At 34.9% G+C, this 19,740-nt stretch overlaps 1 protein-coding gene across 1 annotated transcript in view; it reads right to left on the bottom strand.

The window, feature by feature from the left end:
• CPNE8 (copine 8) overlaps positions 1-19,740 on the bottom strand; it is a 216,348-nt gene that overhangs the window by 106,077 nt on the left and 90,531 nt on the right. The window lies entirely within an intron of this gene.

Genomic DNA, 19,740 nt, shown 5'->3' on the forward strand with positions numbered 1-19,740 from the left:
TAGTTTCAATCTTAAGTATATCCTATAGATCCACATTTCCTAGTAAAGCTAAACTTTGATCACTTTCAACATGTCAAAGCTCTGCTCAAGAATAGTCAATAGCCTCTCATTGCTTACCATATGTAATTAATATAATAATATCTATAATAAAAGTTTCTCCCAGGGGTTCTAAGATTTCCATTATGTGATTAAAACCTATTCATCATCTTGGTTTACAATATTTCTTTCTCCTGTCATCAACACGGTTACTTATTTGTGCTTATTTCTTCTTTGAGGCCATTCCCACGCCCTAATATACCTCAGCACACTAACTGTTCCCTATTTCACCTCAAACCTTCCATATGCTCAGATAAAGTTCCATTTGTTCCACAAAACTTCATCCTGGTCAATCTCATACAAAGTTCAGCCTTCTCTGCATTCCTATGCCACTTAAAGTCAGTACTACAAATTTAGCATGTAACTATCCCTAACTTTTACAATCACATATTTTTTCTCTTTCTTTTTTCAAGTAAAATTCATGATATAGACCTCTTGTGAGCCAACAGTGTTAAATGTCTAGACATAGCAGGTGCTCCAAATATAACAAGAATATATAACACATAAGCAAAAAAATAACTAAAGTAAAACTCCCAAACGCTGGTATATTTATGCTCATATAGCTTTCAACTGACACCAAGAGCAAAGCCCACCAGGAAAATGAAAGGTGTGTAAATGGTTCCCTACTTCACATGAGGAAATACAGAGACAAGTCCATGAGAATCCTCCAAAGAATAATCCTAAGACTCTCATGATATAATTCATACTTCTTTTGTCTCGTCACAAATCATAGCTCAGACTCTTCAGTTCATCCTGGGAACAAGTTATGGAATTAGAACCCAAAAAGTATGTTTGCCCTCAAGAATATAACTCATCTCTGATAATCTATGCCAGTATGTATGCATCAAATACATAATCCCCTGTTCTCCATGTGTAAAGGAACTGGACTCTTTAGTATCTTGGCTGGGAAAAAAGTAAAAGAATGAAAAGTTAAAATATCTGAGCTGTAAATGTATTAATGTAAAATTATACTTATTGTAAAACTCCTCTATTCCTTCTTTCTTTCTATTCTAATATTTTCTTCAAGAGAGCATCATGTGGTCTCAACCTAAGAATGCCATCTCATAGTTTATGTGGAAACTGCCTACCACAAAGTTTTGTATTCCCTCTATCTTTGTTCCCTATTAGGGTAACTGTACATGTCAGGATTTTCCATTTTCTCCAGGTCTTTATGACTAAAAGATCAAGTAATTTATCCACGTACATTTTTTCTTAAATATTACATACATTATTTTTAGCATCCTTCCAGTAATCAGTTAATTTTTCTAACCTAGCCAGACCATTTTTTCTTCTAATTGTGAATCTCAAGATTTACATATTCAATGTTATGACAAACTAAACACCCTGCCTGAACATGTACCTGAAAATACTTTAAAATGCTGAATAAAATTTGCTAAAAAATCTTTTAAATGTTCTAATAACCTGGCAAAAAAGTAAGGACCAACTTGAAGTTGAAGACGGAAAAGCAGAAAGACAAGCAGAGATGACCCTATAGAATTTGATCTTGGGTTTGTTTTCTATGGTTCCTTGGGACATAAAAATGAGAGATTAAAAAAGGTGGGGGGGGGACTCACAAGGTGGACAATTCAATAAATGACTAATACACAACATAAAGCTTATATCACAATGACTATGCTGCCTAATAATAGCATAATTAGATAAAAACATCTGCTTTGGAGGGACCTACAAAGTAAATCCCTGCCTTAAAACTTGATGATGAATAAAAGAGAAAAAAAAATCTCTTAATCATTTCAAATTCAACCATTCTTGCTGCCTTAATTTTAATGTCCTGGGTAGTTATAAATAACTTCAAACCAAGAATTCAGTTTAATTAAAGTGATCATAGGTATCTGGTAAATGTAAAATCTCTCTGAAGAATTTGCCTTCAAATGACATCTCAGAATATCCTCACATTAAAAGTTTAAAAATACATATGAGTTCATCTCAAAGTGGCATAAAACACTGAAGGAAAAGTGCCCCAGGTATTAGTCTCCAGAAACAGGAGGCTATGAAATCATACACAGAATACTGGAAATATTATGTATAATATATGAAATGTAAACATGTATAAGATACCTAAAATTTAAAGAGAAGGAAGGAAATATGAGTAGGTAGCAAAAGATTATAAAAATAATCAAGAATACTTGGATAAAAAATTTGGAAATTCTGGAAATAGCAGTAATAGAAATAGAAAACGCAGTGAATGGATTGAAACAGAGATTAAACACAGCAGAATTAGTGGGCTGCAAGATCTGTAAAGCTGAAAAATGGCTGTAAATAAATTATCCATAATGCAGCAAAGAGAGGCAGACATGGAAACTATTATAAAGAGGTTTACAGACCTGGAGAACAAAGAAAAAAGTTTTAATACTCATCTAATCAGAAGTCTAGAAGGAGAAGAAAGATTGAACAGAGAAGATAGAATATTTGAAGAGAGAGTGGCTGGGAAACCTCAGAACTGATTTAAAAAATCGATTTCCAGATTCAAATGTCCAATGAATCCCAAGCAGCATAAATAAAAATATAATAAAATAAAAGTTTATACCTATACCCATGAGACAGACATAGCAAAACACCAGAAATGAAGGGCCTATGTTCAAATGGGCCAGAGAGAAAAGGCAGATGACCTACAAGAAAAGGAATATCAGGTCAGCCCGGGTGGCTCAGCAGTTTAGCACCGCCTTCCACCCAGGGCCTGATCCTGGAGACCTGGGATCAAGTCCCACGTCAGGCTCCCTGCATAGAGCCTGCTTCTCCCTCTGCCTGTGTCTCTGCCTCTCTCTCTCTCTCTCTCTCTCTCTCTCTCATGAATAAATAAATAAAATCTTTAAAAAAAAAAAGGAATATCAAATGGGGGCTGACTACTCAGAAGGAACATTGAGGCTGAAAGACAAGTGAAAATATCTTCAGAGGTTTAAAAGAAAGTAACTGCCACTCTAGGAATATATACAGTGTACATCTCTTTTAAGAGCAATCATGAACCACAAATATTTTTAAACAAGTAAGAACTGAGTGAATGTACAGCCAAGCATGCTTGTTTGAGGCATTTCTAAAGGACTTCAAACTGAAGGAGAATGATTACAGATGGGAAGTCTGCGATAAAAGCAGAACAATAAAGGAGGTGGTAAAATAGAAATCTTAATAAATATTGATTATAAGAATGCAAATGTTAAAAACTGAATAGCAAATATAAATGATAGCATTAGTCAGGAGAGGGAAAATTTAAGTCAAATCTTCTGATGTTCTTTGTCCAAGAAGAAAGTAAAAGATGCTTTAACGTGAATAGAGGGATGCCTGGGTTGCTCAGTGATTGAGCATCTACCTTCAGCTCAGGGCGTGATCCCGGGATGCTGGGATGGAGTCTGGAATCAGGCTCCCTGCAGGGAAACTGCTTCCTCCTCTGCCTATGTCTCTGCCTTTCTCTCTGTGTCTCTCATGAAAAAATAAATAAAATCTTTTTAAAAATTTTTAAGTGAACAGAATTTGATAAATTTATGTGTAAATACTTTCATCACACTACAACTTTTAAAGGATTTTAGAACCTAGAGTTTAGAAAAGGAGAATTGTGGAGTAGTGTTTTAAAAATACAACCAACTTAAAAGAAACTAAAGGAAAAAAGGGTGAAGCAGATAAAAAGCATTAAAGAAATAAATCCAGAGGAATAGTTATTAAAGCACATCATAATGAAATAAATGCTCCAGATTAAAATCATACTGTCGCTTTGTATAAAAAAATTAAAATTCATCCATGAGGTACTTACAATAAACATCAATATTTAAGGATTTAGAAAGTTCAGAAGAAAAGAATGCAAAGATATACTAAGAGGAAAAAACTAAGCCCAATAAAAGCCAGTGGACCCACAATTAATAGCAAATATATAGATTTTAAATTTAAAAAGACTGCTAGAAATAAATAGTTCTTATTTCATTAATAAGAGGTTCAATTAATTAGGAAGATATAATAATCTCAATACTCTATGCATCTAACATTATAGCTCCAAACATAAAAAACTCACCATATTACTAAAGAATATGTGTACCATATATTGACCATTTTAACCTAGCAAACACTAACTTGGCCAATTTTTAGGGTTAACATCACCAGCATTAAGTCATGTTGATATCATGTCCTGCTGATATAATGTAATGAGGATACCTCACCTTTGTGGCCTTTCCCTCCAAATCTACAACTCCAATCTCATCATAAGAAAAGCATTAGAAAAAATAATCCCAAATTGAGGAGCATTCTAGGAAATATCTGTAATACTTCCCAAAACTGCCAAGGTCATCCCAAACATGGAGGGACTAAGAAATTGTCACAAAACAGAAGATACTAGGAGGTAAGATGACTAAATGCAGTGTGGTATCCTGAACTGAACTGTGTAACAGGAAAAGGACACTAGCAGAAAAAACAGGACTAAAATTCAAATAAAGTCTGGAGTTAGTTAACTATAATGTATCAATGTTGGTTTACTAGTTGTGACAAATGTACACTGGTAATATAAGATGTTAATATTAGCAGAAACTGGGTGAGGAATGTACAAGAACTCCCTGTACTGTCTTTGTAACTTTTCTGTGTATCAAAAGCTATTTCAAAATAAAAAAAGATTATTAAAAACAATCTGAGGAAAGAAAGGAAGACAGGTTGAGGAACTGTTCCAGGTTAAAAGACACAAAAATCAGGACAACTAAATTCAATGTATGATTCTTGACTAAATTTTAGACTAGGGAAAAACTGCCACAATGGATATTACTGGGACATCTGTAGAAAATTTAATATGGAGTATGGAGTAGATAACATCTTTGTATCATTGTGAAGTTTTCTGATTTTGATCATCAACTCCTCATTTAAAAATACACACTTAGGACACCTGGGTGGCTCAGTGGTTGAGCATCTGCCTCTGGCTTAAGGCATGATTCCAGGGTACTAGGATCAATTCCTCCATCAGGCTCCCCGCAGGGAGCCTGCTCTCCCTCTGCCTATGTCTCTGACTCTCTCTCATGAATAAATAAATAAAATCTTAAAACACACTCAAGAATTTAAAGGAAAGGAGACACAATGTCTCCAACAGTATCTCCAACTTACTCTCAGAACTAGAATATGAAAGAGGGGGATGAGAGGGAAGAAGGTGGGGGAGAGAATGATAAAGCATTGGGACAAAGTTAACATCTGTTGCAAGTAAAATTTTAGGTAAAGGGCATCCATGAGTTTCTGGTACTATTCTAGTCATTTTTCTGTATATCTGAAATTGTATCAAAATATAAAGTTACGCAAAAAAGTCAGTTTTGAAAGTAGTTTCACATACTCATATTCTTCTACTAAATTTTGCAATATATAATAAGAATAAAAAAACTCGTCACCAAGACTGCTGAAGATACATCTCAACAGAATTACTAAAGATGAATAATCCTTTCCAAAACTGATCCATGAGGAATAAATGGCCTTTTGGGAGACTAGATGGTTTACTTTTGTTTGATTCGATACTGCATTTTGTTGATTGTTGCAGTTGGTTTTTTTCCTAACTAACACTTTTCCATATTCCTTTCTACTTCTCCATTACCTCTAGCACTGCCTTTGTTCATACCTTTACACTTTGGCTTGGACTACTGTTACCCTTCCAACCACTCAAGGCCCCTGTTTTATCTCAGTGATTTCTACTCATTCTCCAAATTTTGCTTTAATTTATGGAACATTTACTAAAATCGATCACATACTATGTCATAGAATGTTTACTAAGGTATATCACATTTGTCAGCCAAAAAAAAAAAAAATCAAGTTATAAATTAATGACAAAAGGTAATTTTTTAAAAGATTTTATTTATTTGAGAGCAATAGAGGGTGCATGAGTAGGAGAGAGGGGCAGATGAAGAGGGAGAAACAGACTCCCCACTAAGCAGGGATCTTGATGCCAGGCTTGATCCCAGGACCCTGAGAACAGGACCTGAGCTGAAGGCAGATACTTAACCCACTGAGCCATCCAGGTGTCCTGACACAAGGTAATTTTTAATACATTTCTGAAAACTCATTGTTAAAAGAAGGAATAGTGGACAAGAAAGAATACTGAGAGTGCCCAATAATAAAAATAACACCTGTGGGATTCTCTTAGTTTTGTATTTTGTATGCAAAAAAATAAATAAAATAATATTAAACAAAAATCCAGCAGTGTATAAATAAAAGAAAATACAACATCAACAACAATATTTCCTAACACTCCACTTTCAACAATGGATAGAACAACTAGACCAACAATCAATAAACAAATATAGGACTTGGGAAACATTATAGACCAATTAGACCTAATGGACCGAAAGAGCATACTCCATCCAATAACAACAGAACATATTTCTCAAGTGCACATGGAACATTCTCCAGGAGAGACTATATATGAGGTCACAAAACAAGTCTTAACAAATATAAGCAGCTTGAAATTATACAAAATATATTTTCTAATGACAATGGAATGAAATTCGAAATCAACAGTGGAGGGAAAATTAGAAAATATACAAATATATAGAAATTAAACAACACATTCTTAACAACCAAGGCATCAAAGAGTCACAAAGGTAATTAGGAAATACCTTGAAACAATGAAAATGAAAACACAACAGACTAAAACATATTGGATGCAATGAAAGCAATGCTAAGAACAAAGTTTATAACTTTAAACATAGATTTTTTTTAAAAAAAGGCTGCAAATGAACAACCTAACTTTATACCTCACAAAACTAGAAAGATAAAAACAAACTAAACTCAAAGCTAGCAGAAGTAAGGAAGTATAAAGATCAGAGACAAAAAAAAAAAAAAGAAGAAAATGGAGAACAGAGAAACAACACACACAAAAAGTTGTTTTTTAAAAAAAAATTCAACAAAACTGACAAAGCTTTAGCCAGACTAAGAAAAAAGAGAGAATACTCAAATAAAAAGAATAAAAGAATAAAAAATGTAAGAGGGAACATTACATCCAATGCCACAGACATAAGAAGGATTCTAAAAGAATATCACAAAAAATTATAGGCCAGCATATTGGATAACCTAGAAGAAATGGAAAAATTCCAAGAAGAACACAATCTAACAACTGTACTAGGAAGAAATAAGAAATATAAATAGATTAGTAACTAGTAGGAAGATTGAATCAGTAACCAAACACCTATTAACAAAGAAAAGCCCAGGGCCAAATGGCTTCACTAGAGAATTTTCCCCAACAGAAGAATTGACATCAATTTTCCTAAAACTCTTCCAATAAACTGAAGAGTAGGTAGTAATTAAAGTTCATTCTACAAGGCCAGTATCACCCTGATACCAAAGCCAGACAAAGATAATATAAGAGAAAACCAGTATCCTTAATAAATATGGATGCAAAAATCCCATAGAAAATCCTAGCAAGCTGTTTTCAACAGCACATTAAAAGGATTATAAACCTGACCAAATGGGATTTATTCCTGTAAGGCAAGGATGGCTCAACATATCAAAGTCAGTTTAATATATCACATTAACAGAATGAAGGACAGAAACCATGTGATCATCTCGATGCAAAAAAGCATTTGACAAGATTCAACACCATTTCAATATAAAACACTTAAAAAACTAGGAATAGAACGACACTACCTCAACATAATAACAGCCATATTTGAAAAGCCAACAGCTAACTTCATACTCACTGGCAAAAAGCTGAAAGCTTTTCCTCTAAGGTCATAAACAAAACAAGATGTCCACCCTTGCCACTTCTATTCAACACCAGAGGGAGTTCTAGCTGGAGCAATTAGGTAATAAAAAGAAATAAAAGACTTCAAATTGAAAAGGAAGAAGTAAAATTATTCCTCTTTGCAGATGGCATAATCTTATATGTAGAAAACTCTAAAGATTTCACAGTAAAAAATACTGTTAGAACTAATAAATTCAGCAAAGTTGCAGGAAACAAAATCAACATAAACAGTCAATTTTGTTTCTGCATATTAATGAACAAAATGAAAAAAGAAATTAAGAAAACAATTGCACTTATAATAGCATCAAAAAGAGTCAAATACTTAGAAATAACCTGAGAAAGTGAAAGACTTTCACACTGAAAGCTATAAAATATTGCTGGAAGAAATTTAAGAAGACACAAATAAATGGAAAGACATTCATGTTCATGAATTTTAAGACAATACCGTTAGTATGTCTATACTACCCAAAGCAATCCACAGATTCAACATAATCCCTATAAAAATCCTGGCGTCATTTTTTTGCAGAAATAAGTAGAAAAATTTGTCCTAAAATTTATATGAACCTCAAGCAACCCCAATAGCTGAAACAAATTTGAAGAAGTCCAACCTTGGAAGACTCCCATTTCCTGATTTCAAACCTATTACAAAGCTACAGTAATCAAAGAGTGTACTAGAACAAAAACAGACAAATAGACCTATGAAAGAGAACAGATGGTCATGATTTTCATGTTGCCTCTACATCTTCCAGCCAGAAAAGGTATGCCAGGTCTTTTCCATGCTTTGAAACCCTGTGGCCTTCCCACTCCCATCACCTGCATCTCTCTCATTTCCTGGTTTGATTTTTGCTCCATTTTTAAGGGAGTTTTTTTGTTTTGTTTTGTTTTTTTGTTTTTTTTTTTGGGGGGGGGGTTGCTTCTATTAAAGGCTCATGTGATTACATCAACCCTACTGAGATAATTGTGAAAATCTCTGTATCGGGATCCCTGGGTGGCACAGTGGTTTAGCGCCTGCCTTTGGCCCAGGGCGCGATCCTGGAGACCCAGGATCGAATCCCACTTCGGGCTCCCGGTGCATGGAGCCTGCTTCTCCCTCTGCCTGTGTCTCTGCCCCCCTCTCTCTCTCTCTGTGTGTGTGACTATCATAAATAAATAAAAATTAAAGAAAAAATAAAGCTTTAAAAAAAAAAAGAAAATCTCTGTATCTTAAGGTCAGCTGATTAGTAATTTTAACTACATCTGCAAAGTTCTTCTTGACACATAAGCAACATGACCACTGGTGTGACACTGGACTGCAAAGGTCATGGGCCCTAAATTTTCCTTCTATTCTCTACCTACCTTATGACCTCAGAACTTCATTCCTAGGCATATAGTAAGAAGACATACAGTCATTTTTATATGCAAATAATTTTATATTTTATATACAACTGGGAGACATAATAATTTTTACAGTAGCACTGCTTATATAGAAAAAAAAAACCTAGAAGCTACAAAAAGCCCACTGACATAACATTAGGTAAATCTGTTTGTAACTCATAAAACTGATACAGTAGTGAAATAAATGAGGAAAGTATGGTTTCACACATCCACACATCACATAGTATATAGTGGGTTATCACAAACAATTCTGAGCAAAATATCAAGTCATAGGAAAATATACACAGTATAATTTCAGTTACATAAGTTGAAAACATGAAAAATGAAACATCACATTTAATGACATTATGAAGGAGCTGCTATCAGGCTTCATATTTTCCCTGAAAATTAATATGCTTATGCTGAACTGAAAGCAATAAGTCATATCACTAAGAGATATGTCTTCAGTAATTTAAAATGCTTCCTGCCTTAAGATATCACCTTTATCAGCCTTTCTCAATGTTGAAAATTTTTAGGATCTCTTATTCATCTTTATATTATTTACCTGGTGAACATTTTTTCAAAGCCCAACTCAAATGCTGCTTCTCTGACTCCCATAACTAGAGTTGATTCCTCCTCCCTCTCTACCTTGTAGATACTCCTGCTGTGATTCAATGAGGCCTAAGCGTTTGGGAGTCCCACAAAGCTGAGTTTATATGCCAGGTACATCAATTAATGACTGTGACCTTGAACAAGTTGTTTAATCTTCTTGAAACTCAGTCTCCTCCTCTGAGAAATCAGGATAATAAATGCCATTTTAATATCCTATGTCTTTAAACATAGCACAGAGCAAGTATTCAATACATTATAATTACGATTATGTGCTTATGTATATTATTCACAAAAGCAGGGAGTTCCAGAAGGGGAGGGATTATACACTGCCATCTCTGCAAGTCTATACCTAAAGACATGTGATATTCATGTTCTCTAAGCATTTGTTGAATTGCACTGCATTTGATTTAAGACAGTGACTTCAGAAGCCCTCAGGTAAGTAACATACACTCAATGTGGATGTACAAGAAGACTAACAAATTAAACTGGTAGCATGCCTTCTGTTCAAACTTAGTACTGATTTGGTCATTATATTAGCTCTTTGATGAGTGGGCCAGAAGATAACAAGATGTAATATATTTACTGATTGAGAGTAGGGAGAGGGAAGGAGGTGATTAACTATGAAAAAACAGTTCAGGGATCCCTGGGTGGCGCAGCGGTTTGGCGCCTGCCCTTGGCCCAGGGTGCGATCCTGGAGACCGGGGATCGAGTCCCACATCGGGCTCCCGGTGCATGGAGCCTGCTTCTCCCTCTGCCTGTGTCTCTGCCTCTCTCTCTCTGTGACTATCATAAAATAAAAATAAAATTTAAAAAAAATTAAAAAAAAAAAAAAAGAAAAAACAGTTCACACTACACAGTGTAAGGCACCTAAACTGTGAAGGTCAAGGAATTAAGAGAGAATCCTCAATACAAATATGCCAACTTCATATATGAACTAGACTTTTTCTTTTTTTCTATGTATGGACTAGTCTTTCAGTGGTAATAAATCCCTACATTCAACGGCATTGGAGAAAGGACACAGGCTCTATTAAGAGCTAGTTCTTAACTGGATAAAGGATAAATATCAAAACCTCTCTCCATGTTAAGCAAATCTATTGCAACTGGAGCAAGAAGAACTCAAAACAAACTGAATTAACTCTTTTTAAAAAATGAAATTTAAAAAAAATTAATGCAATACTCAAAGCTACCCAGTGGCACAATGAGGCATTTATGTAATATTGCACTAAAATTTGGCAACACTTATTCATATATGAGAGTTCTGTTTATACTTGAATCATGAGGGAGAAATGACTTCAAGCTTGGGGGGGAAGCACTATACAAATAATTGACTGCCACATGTCCCTGCAGTGAAATGCAAAACAATGTGATGCAGAAATAAACATGTAAAAATTCATTTGTTATTCATCAACATTGTTTTAACATAGGAAGTAAACCTAACACGAAACTATGTTTTTTCCTTATTAATAGATAAATACTTCTTTAATCCCAAATGAATTACTCATATGATATTTTTTAACCTTATATACTAAGTCGAATTGGCCTCTTGCTATGAAATACTGATGAAAATAAAATTTTGTATTTCATATTTATAGGTCCAAAGAACGAAATAACTATAGATAGATCATTTATTTAATTTTGCAAAACAGAATTGCATTACAAACAGAATATCATTGATTTGCTTATTTATGCAGCAAATATTTGTAGCGTTATCTACTTATATGCACGGCATGGCAACTAGCATTCTCTCGGGTTCTGTAATATAATCATTGGAAAAAGATGTATTGAGTACTTACCCTTTTACAGGCATTGTGCTAGGTAGTCAAGACACAGATACAGTTGAAGTTAGATATAGTCCCTAGCCTAGAGGAGCTCAGTAGGAAGAAAACCACAATAAAGATGCCATACTGATACAGATACTGATGCAGTAACAATAAAGGGGGGTGAATATTATAACTGAAATAAGCAGCTGCTACAACTAACAATGGGTACCAATCCTAGTCTGCAGAGCCCAGGGAAATTTCACAGAGAAGGTGATAGGAACTGTGACTAACAAGGTGGGTGCATACTGGCAAGTGGGGCAAAGTGCATAAATGCCTTCCAGACACAGGAGTCAGGCATAGTGAAGTAAGAAAGAAGACACAGTGATGTAAGAAAATGGTCTACTGTAGATAATTCAAGTTGCTTGGAGCATGATGTGTGTTTGGAAATATTCGAGTACACTGCTGGGTCTCGAGTGTCATTGCAGAGTTGAGTTTTCTCCCCCAAAGCTTATGGGGAAGAATTGAGAAAAGGGCTGAATGCTAGATCTGACTCCAAAAAGGTCAGTAGGAGCTACTGCGCGCAGATGAGATTGGTGCAATCAGTAATCACAGACCTTAAGGCCACTCAGGAAGAGATGTACACTTAAGTAAGAAGGGTTGCTGCAAGACAGTAGATGGACAGTGTGGCTGGTGAGAAATAAAGAGAGAGGGAGAAAGAGCCTAAAAGGACTCCCCACTCTCTCACTTAGAAAACTGCCTAGTGGTGCTACCACAGAGAAAGGACACAGAAGGGGGAGTTTTGATGGAATAAATAACAAACTTGCTTTTGAGGCATATTCAAGTAGAGGTTTCTTGGAGACATTCTATTATCGGTAAGCAGTTGTACACATGCATCTAGAGCCAACAAAAGAAATATGATTGCTATAAGATGTAAGCCTCAGTGGTATATAGGTGACAGCTGAAATCAGGGACATATAAGACATCATCCAGAGTAACATACCCTGTAGGGTGAATCACAGACACATGTGGGACTCTAATAAAAGCCAGAGACACTTTCAGGAGAAAAATGTCACCCAGCATTTTGTGCATAATTTCAGGTCATTCCTGAGCCTGTGAAGAGGACTATCTAGGGAGCCACAAGGGGGAACTAAGAGAGATGGTGTCATGAAAGCAAGGGGAGAGAAGCTTCAAGGCAGAAGTGGTCAATAGCACCCAATGTCGCAAAGAGGCCAGATAAGATAGAAATTATAAGCACCTATGGATAGGGCACACAGGAGGTACCAGGGCCACCCAAGCAAGCCATTTCAGTAGAATCATGAAGACTGGGTTGAAGAGGTAGTGGTAGTTGAGGAGCTGTACAAGAAGAGTCTTTGAAGATTATTTGCCAAGATGGGAAGAATTGAGGCAGAGCCATCGCACAAGGTATAGGCGGAGTTGCAATCCTGTGGGACAAGCTGAAGACACAAGCATGGTCTCTAGGTGGAGTGCAATCCAGGGCTTAAATTGAGGCAGTTGTTGAGGTAGAGAAGAGAAATGTATGCTCAACTAAACCAAGAGGGGAGGAAGTGAACTATATCTCGCCCCTCTTCTTCAGTGAACCAAAAACAGAAATGATTAAGGGGTCAGATCTGATTTTTAAAAAGCAGTTCAGCTCCTGGCAAGGTATTTGACCTATCTAAGCCTTATCTGTTCATCTGCACAAATATGACTAATAATCCCTATTTTGCTAGGTTGAAGAAAGAATAAATGTTATAATATATGGAAGGCTCCTCACAAAGGCTGATAGAGTGTTAAATAACAAATATAGCAACTACCATAATTTGTGGTATTGTTTTCTCTGAGGGTCAAAAGGTAAGGTTGTAAAAGGCTGGGAATGAGGAGAAGAAAGGTTATGTGACAGAGGACCTGAAGGAAGTATTTATATCCTTTGATAAAGCTCCTAAGGAGAAAGGAGAATTGTGCCTCAAAAGTCACAGAGTATTGAAGGCTGAAGCCAGGCTGGAGATCAGGAGTCAGCGGTGTCAGCAGACCATTTGGTTTTGTACTGACACTGAGGTGCTCAGGCCTCAGGGGTGTAGATGCAGGAAGGGGAAATAGCTGGGGTTGATGACATAAGATACCACATGTTTCTTGTTATACAAAGAAAAATCAAAGCCACATAAATAGCTCAATAATTGAAAACTTTAACACTAATGTTCAAGTAGAAAGAAACATACTTTTAGCTTATCAGCTTTCTTTTGAAATCTGATTACAGGAGAAAATTACGTCATTTCCAAAGGCTAAAACAAAACATCCATGCAGGTAGTCTTCAAAACTAATAATTCATTTAATTTAAATCTCATGCATTTATTCTTTCCATGCAATATGCTTTGTCTCTAAAATACAAACAAGGTGTCATTTTTAAGATTTTACTATATCAGTTACCACAAAAACATACTACTTTACTTTTACTGTTAAAATATGTCAAATGCCAGAAAACTGCAACTTTTGTTTAAAATCTTAAAGACTGTGCTCAAGAAATCCATCTGCTACCCTATAATTTGTTAACATTATAATTCAATTAAATATGATCTCGTTTTATAGTCAGAATATAAATGTTGACATTAAAACAAAAGCAAGACAGTTATCATGATACAGAATCATAATGAGTACACAATTATTTGATAAATAGTTTTTCAATAATAAAAACAGAGTAAACTACTTATAATCTCTGGAGACTAAGATATTCTTTTTTTTTAAGGTTTTTATTTTATTTTATTTTATTTATTCGTGAGAGACACACACACACACACACACACACAGAGAGAGAGAGAGAGAGAGAGAGAGAGAGAGAGAGGCAGAGACAGGAAGAGGGAGAAGCAGGCTCCATGCAAGGAACCCGACATCAGACTCAATCCCGGGGCTCCAGGATCACGCCATGGGCTGAAGGCTGCGCTAAACTGCTAAGTCACCGGGGCTGCCCTAAGATTTTCTTTAAAAGTAATTATAGGGGCCCCTGGGTGTCTCAGTCAATTAAGTGTCTGCCTTTAGTTCAGGTCACAATGCCAAGGTCCTGGGACCAATCCCCGCATTGGGCTCCCTGTTCTACTAAGAGCCTGCTTCTCCCTCTACCTCTGCTGGCAGCTGCCCCTGCTTGTGCTCTCCCTCTCTGTGTCAAATAAATAAATAAATAAATAAATAAATAAATAAATAAATAAATAAACAAATAAATAAATTTAAAACAGTAATTATTGGCAAAAATGATCTGAACCTAGACCTCAAATACCACATCAAAAAATATTTTAAACAATTACTTTACTTGGGCTGTGATAAACTAGATCTATCCATCTATCTCCAGAAATATTAGAAATATTAGGTTGCTAGTATTACTGAAGACACACTCTTCATCCGTAATGTAGTAAAATACAGATGTACAACACTATTATAATCTAAAAATTCTGTTCCAAGTCCTGAAGTGCAAAGTTATAATGTGCAGAAGAGACGGTGTACTTAACAAAAAAGAAAAAAAAACATATAAATGTGACTATTATTCTGGAAAATTCAGTTCAATAAACATTTACTGAATCTTACTATTTACAAGTCCCAACATCAGGTCTCTACAATACACAGGATATAATGGTTTCTTTTTAAGTCTTTTCACAATTGTTAAAAGAAGAAAAGATGGAGGAAAAGCATTCAGCATCTTGATTGAATTTTGGGAGGCTGTTCTGGTACTTTGCTTCAACATGCTGTGGAAACCACATATGTCATGGTGAACAGAAGAATTAATAAGAACAGAACAAGACATCAACTGTGTATTCCTTTGATTATCTTTTAAGTGGACCTGCTTAAGAAAGAACAATAGGGAACTTAAACAAAAATAGTATGAAAGGAACAGGGTAAGAAACTTTACTAAATGTTGGAAGAAGCTAACAATTCAGTTAGCTAGAAGTGGTATATTTACACTAAAAAAACTGAATACATTCATTCAAATGACTAGAAATATATGTTGGAATCTAGATGTATTTGAAAATGTCAGTTTACTAAATTGTCCTTTATGTTTTGAGTCTTTCATCATAGTTAAATCGGGAAAGAGTTGAGATTCAGTTGCTCTATCTACATGATTATTGGGAGAGTCTAATCAATACTGGTATCAAAGTAGGCAGTGAGTTGTAAAGATTACTGTGATTTTTCACTTACTAGAATTTATTCTCAGAGCAGCCTGTACTGCAAGGTTCTGTATTGCAAGAATGGCACCATAGCCCAATCAAGGCTAATTATTTACAAAGGTTTTTTTTTTTAAGATTTTATTTATTCATTCATGACAGACAGACAGAGAGGCAAAGACATAGGCAGAGAGAGAACAGGCTCTCTGCAGGAGCCTGATGTGGGACTTGACCCCAGATCCTGGGATCACGCCCTGAGTCAAAGGCAGATGCTCAACCCCTGAGCCACCCAGGCATCCCATTCGCAAAGGTTTTTAAAATAAATACACAATTAACAATATGTTTAATCTCTCCTCCCTGAACTTTGGAAGAGAAGAAAGCATCAGAAAGCTCATTGTTTTTTAGAAATGGAAGCATTAAAAAAAGAGAGAAGAAAGAAGAAAGAAAGAAAAAGAAAGAAAGAAAGAAAGAAAGAAAGAGAAAGAAAGAAAGAAAGAAAGAAAGAAAGAAAGAAAGAAAGAAAGAAAGAAAGAAAGAAAGAAAGAAAGAAATGGAAGCATGTCATCCTGAATTAGCAAATGGAATAACCAGGAAAGGTAAGTATCTGGTGCTCTTAACTCGGCAACACACTATGAATTCAGAATGATGATTTTCTAGATCAGGAAAATAAATCTCATGTGTTTATTTACCTCTTTCAAAAACTAGATATGGATTTATTTTTAAAATTCCTTCCAATAGCCTTCCTATATAGACTGTGTTGGCTCTAGAAAATTTAATGCTACCCCTGGAGAAGAGTGCTATCATCCTGGTTGACCACAGAGAGAATGGCAGCAGTACTCCTAGAATGGAGACTGGTTAGCCCTCCCAGGGCTATTGTTTTCCTCTTAGTATCCATAGGAAACTGAAGAATTAACCACATACCCTACAGAAGCCCAGTGTAGTCCCAAAGAAGATAAGTCTTCATGGCCCAAGATGAAAGCAAGATAAACAGAAACTTTTTTTTGGAGATAAGCCCTATTTACCTCAGGAAAAAAAATTTTACCTTGGACTGTGCTTGCATTAAGAGTTGTGTGGGTAAGAGATAGTGCCAAGGAACTTCATCCTTGAAACGACCTAGGTCAAGATGGGTCAAGCTCTTGAAAGCTCTTCTTATCATCCAGAGATGTTCTTGACTTTTAAGTAAATAGTTTTTTATTACTAAAATGAAATAAAATTTAAAAAATTAAATTTTCTTCAAAGCCAAATAAATATATTCATTTGTGAAGGCAATATAATGCTCTAGTTAAGCACATTTGAAGCTCGGTTTCTCCAGAATCTTTGTCTCAGTTCCTTTCTTTGATGAATGGAGATAATTAGAATACTTATCTAATTCATAATGGTGCTATAAAGATTAAAGAAGTCATTAGGTGTAAAGCAGGTATTATAGTGACTGACACATGATAAGAATTCAATCAAATTAGCCACTGGTATTATTTTTTTAAAAATTCACTTATCCCTTTCAATTGCTTTGAAGAAAAGAAACAATTGTGTATATGTACAGGAACATAGACAATGTCCAAATGTTTGTTCCAAACACTCATCTCATCAGTGGGTTAGAGCTCAGACCAAGATGCTTATTCCAAGGTTGGCCCATAAAGGCCTCTCTTCACCTAATGGTTTGCCTAACTATAGAACTAATATTCCTAACCTACATCTATAGTCCCAGAATCAGCAAATTATGCCATACCTAAGAGGGGAGAAAAAAGAAAGGAACAATGAATTTCATTGTAAAGGAACCTATAATTTCTCTGAAAGATTTTATTCAACATAATTTCTAAACATTGTCTATACAAATAACCCATTAGAAAATTATCTGATACTAAATTAAACTAGGAATGTTTATTCAACAAAGGTGGGTACTATTTAATTTAGAAGCCATCTTCCAAAATAACACAGCTCGTATCTTATCATTTTTTTCCTTCAGTTAAGATTTTTCCATTAGTTTTCAATCCAACTCAATGAGGGTAGAAAAATATAAATTAAAATATTGTTGCAAATATCTATACTCGCAAATGGAAATAGAATGACCCACCTCTTCCTAAAACATTGTTAACTTATGGAAAGCCCAGAAATGGATGATGTTCCCCTTGTCAGAAAATGATACATCCATTCATTCAATTACTTGTAAAAGAGATCTGAAGGTCTTCCTTGAAATCCTTTTTAATCAAGACTATCAGCCTATCATTAATCCTTGTGAAATGAATCTTAAAAACATATTTTAATCAGCTTACTCCTCTTCATCTTCTTAGTCCAAACTACCATCTTCTCTGAACCAGATTATTTCAACAGCAATTAATTTACTCATCTTTCTGTTAACTACCCACAATTATTCTGCACACAGAAGTGAAAGAACCTCTCTGAACAAAAACCATGCTTTTTCTCACTGCATTTATGATAAAACTCAAATACTAAAAATACCTATATATTCTGGTCCAAGCCTGTACTCTAATTTTCAAAGGGCTTATATCAATATGTAATTATATTTATTTGTGTGACTCTTCATTTAATGAAAAGATGATTAACTCCATGAGGACAGGAACAATTCTGTGTTTTCATAATTGTATGCTTAGTCCCTAATAGTTCTGGCCCATTATGAATTCTCAGTAAAGATTATTGAATAAATGAATTAAAAGAAGAAAAAAGAATCCTTAAAACCTCTACGACACTGAAGTTCTGTCTGATAGAAAAATAAGCAAATCCAGGCAATAAATATAGCCTATATAGGAAGCACTAACATAAAATGATTTGCCTTTTTTCTTTCTTAAATTTGGATGCCTGAAAGTTACTTGTATATAATAAGCTTCATAAGAACAGGAAAATATAACATCCAAATCAGAACAACACATCAACCATTCTGGGGCTTGCTTCTTGATGATGATATTCAGGACTATTTTGAGAAAAATGTTATTTATCTTACCTATATCTCTCCTGACTGGCTATATTCTTTGCAAGCCTATCTATTCAGATTAGTTCTTTATTTATATGCTTTTACCTATAACTACTGGAATTTCTGCAGAGACCAGAGAAGTGTGGGAGCTTGCAGCTATATACAGTCTGCTCTTTTAGGTTAAACAATTTTATCTCTGCAGATTTTCCAGAGCATGAGCTCAGATCGACAAATGAATGTAAGAAAGTGGGCCAGTTGAACATTTACTAAAGTTTCCGTTATATAGAAGACTCATAATCTTGTGCAAGATATGTAAGGAAATGTCCTAAAACTGCCTCTACTTTTGGTCTTTAGAGAACACACAATTTTTCATATAGACTCCCAGAGGTTGGTAAGTGCTTTACACCAGATCCATGAAGCACCCAACATCTCTCTAAGGTGTGATCAGTTGTTCAATTTCTAATGTGTTAGAAGTGTATAAAAATTACTATGTATACACTTCAATGGAATCTTTGCAACTGAAGAAAAATAATCTTTAATTGATACTGTACTCTAGATGACATTTTGCAATTACAAATGAATGTGGGCAAAGCTCTAAAAATTCAAGACATTTCCAGTAAAATAACACCATCTTATAAAACCCAAACTAATAAAAAGCAGAAATTTAACTCCCTCACAGTTTGATTTTTCAGCTCCAAACTGAGAATAGACAAAATAATTTTTAATATGTATATTTGGTTGCATTTAACAAGTGTAATTAAGTTTGGTTCAAAATTGTCCTTTATCTAATCTTGCTGAATTCCTAGCTAAATGCCTCTCTAAGGAAAATAAATAAAGACAAAAAGAAAGACAGGAAGGAAGAAAGGAATGAAGAGAGAAAGAGAGGGGTGGGAGAGACTGTTCAGTGATTTCATTTAAAAAGTCTTTCCTAAAAGACGCTGGCTATATTTAACACCAAAAACAACATTAATAATAACCACAATTTGGGTGTTTATTAAATTCTGGTGTCCTCCATGACAAAATTATTATATAAAGTATTTCTATTTCTTAAAACTCTCTTAAAAAGTATATTATTCATATGTTTCAGATGAGGAACCTGGAGCTCAGGAATTTAAAGCAATTTGCTCATATTTTATACCCAACAAA

Source organism: Nyctereutes procyonoides, unplaced genomic scaffold (genome assembly GCF_905146905.1).
Source record: "Nyctereutes procyonoides isolate TBG_1078 unplaced genomic scaffold, NYPRO_anot_genome, whole genome shotgun sequence".
In the NCBI taxonomy this organism is placed as follows: domain Eukaryota; kingdom Metazoa; phylum Chordata; class Mammalia; order Carnivora; family Canidae; genus Nyctereutes; species Nyctereutes procyonoides.